Below are 6,061 nucleotides of genomic sequence, written 5' to 3'. Positions count from 1 at the left end.
CAAGTGAAAGTCGTTCAGTCATGTCCGACTGTTTGCGACCCCATGGACTGTAGCCCACCAGGCTCCTCTGTCTGTGGAATTCTCCAGGCAAGAATCCTGGAGTGGCTGGCTTGCCATTTCCTTCTCCAGGAGATCTTCCTGACCCAGGGATTGAACCCAGGCATCCTGCATTGCAGGCAGATTCCTTACCATCTGAGCCACCAAGGAAGACCATATGAGTGGGAACACAAGTATATATTCAGTATGTGTACTGTTGTTATTAAGAAAAAAAAAAAAAAAGGAATTCCTGTCAATTAAGGCCTTTATTTCAAAGGGAGTATATTTCCTTTTGGAAATTAGTAACTTTGATTAGGAATCAGGAAGCTATAAATTTTATTCTTCCATGAAAACAGAATTTGGTATGCACAACTGCCATAAAAGAGGAATCAGATTGCTCTAAAACTAGTGATAAATATTCATGGGAATAATCTAGACAGATAAGAAAATAACCAGCTTTGTATGTAAGCTTATTTATCCCTTTATTTTAGAAGGGATTATTTTAGTCATGTGTTTAGAATAGTTAAAACATCTTGAACCAGAGTTGAACAAAGAAAACACAAAGTTAGTAAGAGAATTGAGGACTGTGTTGAATCTCCCTTGAGCTCTGAAAGTAATCCAGACCCTTAAACAATGCAACTCTTTCCAGGAGGCTGGATGTTCTGTCAACAGCCTCTTTTTAGTTTCAAGTTTTAACAAATATGGAATTTAATAATTCTTGTTTAATCACCCAGTTGAATTTCTTTTCATCTTCCAAACTTTGTAACTGAGGCTCCTTAAAGTTCACCTCCAGGTTCAGTCCATGACTCCTGGGAAATGTAAGAAAGACTTGAGCAATACTTCAAGGCCATAAGATGCATGGGCCTGTCTGCTGCTGGTTTTTTGGCTTCATGCCCTAATTTCATGCTGCTTTGGATAGAGTTCTAGCTCTATATTTACTAGGTTGATAATCTTATGGACTTTCTTAACCTTTCCAGCTATATTTTTCTGCTCTCCAAAATGGGGATTATAATGACTCCCACTTCATAGTAATGCTCTGAGAATTAAATGAGATACTCCATATAAAATACATAGAACAAATATACTCTACAGTGTCAATAAAAGTTGGTAATAATGTGTTTCTTCCCCCAACAACTATGTTCTTTTGTTAACCTTTTCCTAGGGTCAAACATGCTTCTCAGTTCAGCCTTTTTCTGCTTTGGTTCCCTGGCTATATGTTTCATTTGGTTGAACATCCTGTTCCTTTACATTCTGTTAGTGAGTCTTCCTAGACAGTCTACCCTTCCTTTAATTCCCTAAGGTTGTATTCAGTCTCAGTTCCTTGACATGGGTCCTTGGATATATCTCTGCCATTCTCTGTACATATATTTTAGCCTCAATATTGTCCCTATTTGACTTCAGTGTAGCAGACAATTTATTAGATTGGATGGCAAGTATCCTCAGTTTTAATGCTGCCTATGCCACTAATAAATTGCATATTTTTAAATGATTGATTCTCAATCTTGACTAGATATTAGAACTGCCTACTGTAGTTTGTTTTTGTTTAGTCACTCAGTTGTGTCTGACTCTTTACGAACCCATGGACTGCAGCCCGTCAGGCTCCTCTGTCCATTGGACTTCCCAGGCAAGAATACTAAAGTGGGTTGCCATTTCCTTCTCCAGGGCCTCTTCCCAACCCAGGGATCAAACCCGTGTCTCCTGCATTGGCAGGCAGATTCTTTACTGCTGAGCCACCAGGGAAGCCCAATGTGAAAGTAATTAATGGTTAATGTGAGGATGAGCCCCAAGCCCAGAATGGTGATCATCCCAGGCAAACTGAGCAAAAATACAGTCGGTTTAACATTCATAAATCAAGCAGTATACTATACCCTGTTTAGAAAATGAGGGAGAAAATTAAATGATAATTTCAATAGATGCAGTAAAATTATTTTTAAGATTCAAAGGGGACATCTCTTATCTGATCAATGAGCTGAGTTGGGGTCCGGGAGATATTTACACCCTAACTCCAGCCTGTGACTGTATTATCATATATGGAAAGGGGACTTCACAGACCTAGTTAAGGACCTTGAGATGGGAAGATATTCCTCTATTATGCACATGAGCCAATAAAACCCAAGGATCCCTACTGAGGGAGGCCTGAGAGGAGGAGTCGCTGCAGATCCAGGGCTGGGGTGGTGTCAGAGACTGGAAGGTGCTGCTGCTGGGGGTGAACAGACTGTGCTAAATATTAACAATCTGGCAGCCATTAACCCAGAAATTATGCTTAGTCACTTTGGAGTGTGCCTAAGCTTATAAGAGTTTTGTTTTGTTATTCATTTTTAAACATACCTATGAGAGATACTGGTTCATAGATACTGATTAAAAACTACTTCTTCATTCATTTAAAATTTACTCAACCAACTTTCATTGAAATCATAAAGCTAGTAGGACTTGAATGTACAATATCTAATGCCACACAATCCCTATTTTCATCCTGCCTAGAGAGATCACAAGTTTGGGCTTTGTCTATTTTTTAGTAAAATTTTTGGCATATAGTAGATGCTTAAAAGAATATTCACCAAAGATTTATAGTAGTTTCATTTTCTCATCTATAAAATGATTTTAGATCAGTATGTCTCACACACAAGTTTTAGGTATACTAAGAAATGTGTATAATAGAAGGGTGTTTTAATGAAAAGAACAAGCAAAACATAATAAACCAACAAAATAAAACTTTGAGAAATATAAATACTGGCGCTAGTTGTAAAGAGCCTGCCTGCCAATGCAAGAGATATAAGAGACACGAGTTTGATCCCTGCATTGGGAAGATCCCCTGGAGGAGGAAATGGCAACCCAATCCAGTATTCTTACCTGGAAAATCCCATGGATAGAGGAGTCTGGCAAATTATAGTTCATAGGGTCACAAAGAGTTGGACATGACTGAGGTGACTTAACATTAATTCATTTTTAAGAAAGTCACAGTGTATGTAAATATATTAAAGGTTCTAAAGAATCAGATATGATTAAATAAATAAATCTGTTCAGTATTTCATAAAGTTCCCAAATCCAGAAAACCTTTTAATAGTTAAATATCTTATAGGACAATACTTTATAGAGTATTAATTTTTGTGTGTGTGTACATTGAACATTTATTACAACTAATTGGCAATGTGGTAAGACAGTGCTCATGTGGCCTGAATATTGGTCACAATCTCAACAAAGCTTAATCCAGCCCAGCAGATACAAATGAAAAGTGTAAACTGTGAAGACGTTTGCATACGTAGAAGTATGTATAAAAATGACATTGAAACAACTGAATATCCTTAAAAAATATAGCACCCACTAATGCCATTTTACTTCATTCAACTCACACTTTCATGAGAGGTGGTATCTGTTTTTATATTTACGACTTCCAATACTAGGCAGTGCCATGGAAAGGAAGGAAGCTGCCCTAAAGTTTGCTGCACTTCTAAGTGGAGGGAAGCAAGAGGGGAGTAAAATCAACTTGGCTGTAACAAGCACCCCAGAAGGAATATTCGTGCTTTAAACAATGGTTTATTCAACACTTTGTGAAAAGAGCAACACATTTTCCATAAGATACTGTTATTAAGAAGCCCTGGTAAGTCAACCTTTCCATTTTATTTGGGAGGCATCAAAAACAATCCAACTAAGTGACTAAATGATTATGACCACAAAAAATTTATCTGATGAGTCAAATGTTGCTTGGCCTTAAAAATAGCATGTTTACTATTATGAAACAGCTGATCTCTGTTCCTTGTCCCAGGTTTGGAATGCCTATGAAATATTTCTTATTGTAAAACAGCATCATTCCATTAGTCTTTTGTGTATTCCCTTTGTTTTAAGGTGTTTACTTTCTAGTAAGGTTCTTTGGTATAATTTAAGTTTTAACATGGAGTGAAATTTTCATTCATTTGATATGTGACATGTCAATTCCCTTTATTTGCATATATACTGAAATGCAGTGGTCTTTGGTTTCATAAAACCAGGTTTCACATGATTCTTTTGGCCAAAGAGAATAATAAGTGTATATTGCCTGATTGTGTCATACTCATAGACACACATAATTGAGGTAATGATGATAACCTATTGAAGAGAAACAGACCTATAAACTTCAAAATAGCCAGAAAAAGTAACTTTTTTTTTCCTGCATTCATTCTAATTCATACTTAAGTCCCTTGTTATCACTTGTTTAACCAAAGTTCCCTTTAGTTAAGTTAGTTAATAAAAATTGTGTAGGCCTGAATGAAGCAGCTTGGCAGAACAGTAATACTGACAAGACATCATCTTACACCATTAGCTAACATGGGCATGAAGGCAGTGACCATCTACAGTGTGTGAAATGCCACAGGAAGTCATCACCAGGGGAGGAGAATTATGTCAGTCCAGTTTCTTCAAGAACACTATGTGGGGTTTCAGCTTCCTCCTGCAGTAGATCAGTCTGCTGAATTGCTTTAAGGACATTCTTCTTGGATATTTCCTGAACTTCTCCTCCCAAAAGAAACTCAACCAAAATAAAATAAGCCTTCTCAAAATTAAGAATGGTATCAAGTTCACAAACACTGCCAAAATACTTGTCAAGTAATTCCACATAACGATAAACTATTTCCAGGGTAATTAGTTCATTGTCCTGATCCTCAATAGCGCAGCAAAAATACAGAATGGCATATCTTTTGTAAACAATCTTCAGATCTCTCTACTCAAGAAAGCAGCACATTTTAGGTTTCCGTGCTAAAACGGTTTGAAGAAGTTCTCTTGTGATATTTTTCTTCTGTTTGATAATGAGACACACCATCTCTGCAGTCGAAGCTTTCCCTGGCGACTAGAGAGCAACATAAACTGCATGGCGGCCGCGGCAACTTGAGGGGCAGCCCCTGTCACTGAGCTGGGGAAGAAAAGCTGTTTTGCTGTCACTTTATAGACAATTTTTAGGAAATGCAGCATTCTTAAAGTCTCTTGTATTTTTAGATGACTGTGTTTCCAACTCTTTAGGAAAGACCTTTGTACTGTTGGAGAGGTCAGCTATTAGAACGCCTGGTGCCCCCATTGCTGGTCTGATGGAATAGCCCTTAGCCAATTGGATGTGCAATGAAATAAGTTGGTATGTTAAATATGTGACCATAACCTTCTGTGCTGATTGACTGGATAAGAATAGGTGTGTGACTCAAGGGGTTCCCTGTCATAATCCATTCTTGGTCAATTAGTTTCATTCTCTAAGGAATTTGAGTTAAAGAATATTGGGTAAATATTTACAGCTGAAACTTGGAGCTCATTACATAAAGCAGAGTTGGCCAAGTGGTGCAGAGCATGTTTAAAAATCATAGTTGACTATTTATGGAGCACGCCATGTCCAAGTGACTAGAATTCCCCACTCCCTAGCTTATATCATTTGCTTTATTCATTTAAAGTAGATTTCTGACCCCCATATACATTTGTTTGCATTCCATGAAGGGGAGGACATCTAAGGTGGCTGGGCTGCCATATGCAGCCTTTAGAAATTAAAGAAGTGTCAAAACATTGGTATTTGGGCTGGCTTTCTGGTCATTCACCTGAACACCAGAAGAAAGAAAAAGGCAGTTGCCAGGAAAAGACATTAAAATGAAATGAGCTTAACTTTGTATGAAGGATATATTGGCTATTTTTGCTTTTGGTCAGATCAAAAGTGGTTATCCACTTTATCAGAGAATTAAAAACCCTTCAGGTGGCGAGGTTCTGACTGTTGGTACCTTACTTGAGCCCAACTCCCATGCTTTTTCCAGGGAAATGCTGAACTCTGGTGTGGTACCTGAGTGGCATGAGGTTGGGCACTGCTGAGAGCAAGTGAGAGAGAGAGAGAGACAGACTGGGGGTTAACATGATGGTCAGTGCTACTTGTTCACATAGAAAAGTCATTCTTCCTCAAGTGCCTCAGGTTCTCAGGTGTTAAATTAATATGACCTGCACAGAAACAGCCCGTGCATCATTTTGTTTCTCCTCTGCAGTGACAGCCTGCAGTCCAGAGCCTGGTGAAAAGAGTTGAACTCTGCAT

The 6,061-nt window shown here is 38.2% G+C and overlaps 1 pseudogene; it reads right to left on the bottom strand.

Moving 5' to 3' along the window:
- Positions 1-4,319: 4,319 nt before the first annotated feature.
- Positions 4,320-4,878, bottom strand: LOC122438142 (annotated as a pseudogene).
- Between the last annotated feature and the right edge of the window lie 1,183 nt (positions 4,879-6,061).

Source organism: Cervus canadensis, chromosome 3 (genome assembly GCF_019320065.1).
Source record: "Cervus canadensis isolate Bull #8, Minnesota chromosome 3, ASM1932006v1, whole genome shotgun sequence".
Lineage (NCBI taxonomy): Eukaryota > Metazoa > Chordata > Mammalia > Artiodactyla > Cervidae > Cervus > Cervus canadensis.
This window is presented reverse-complemented; position numbering and strand designations above follow the sequence as displayed.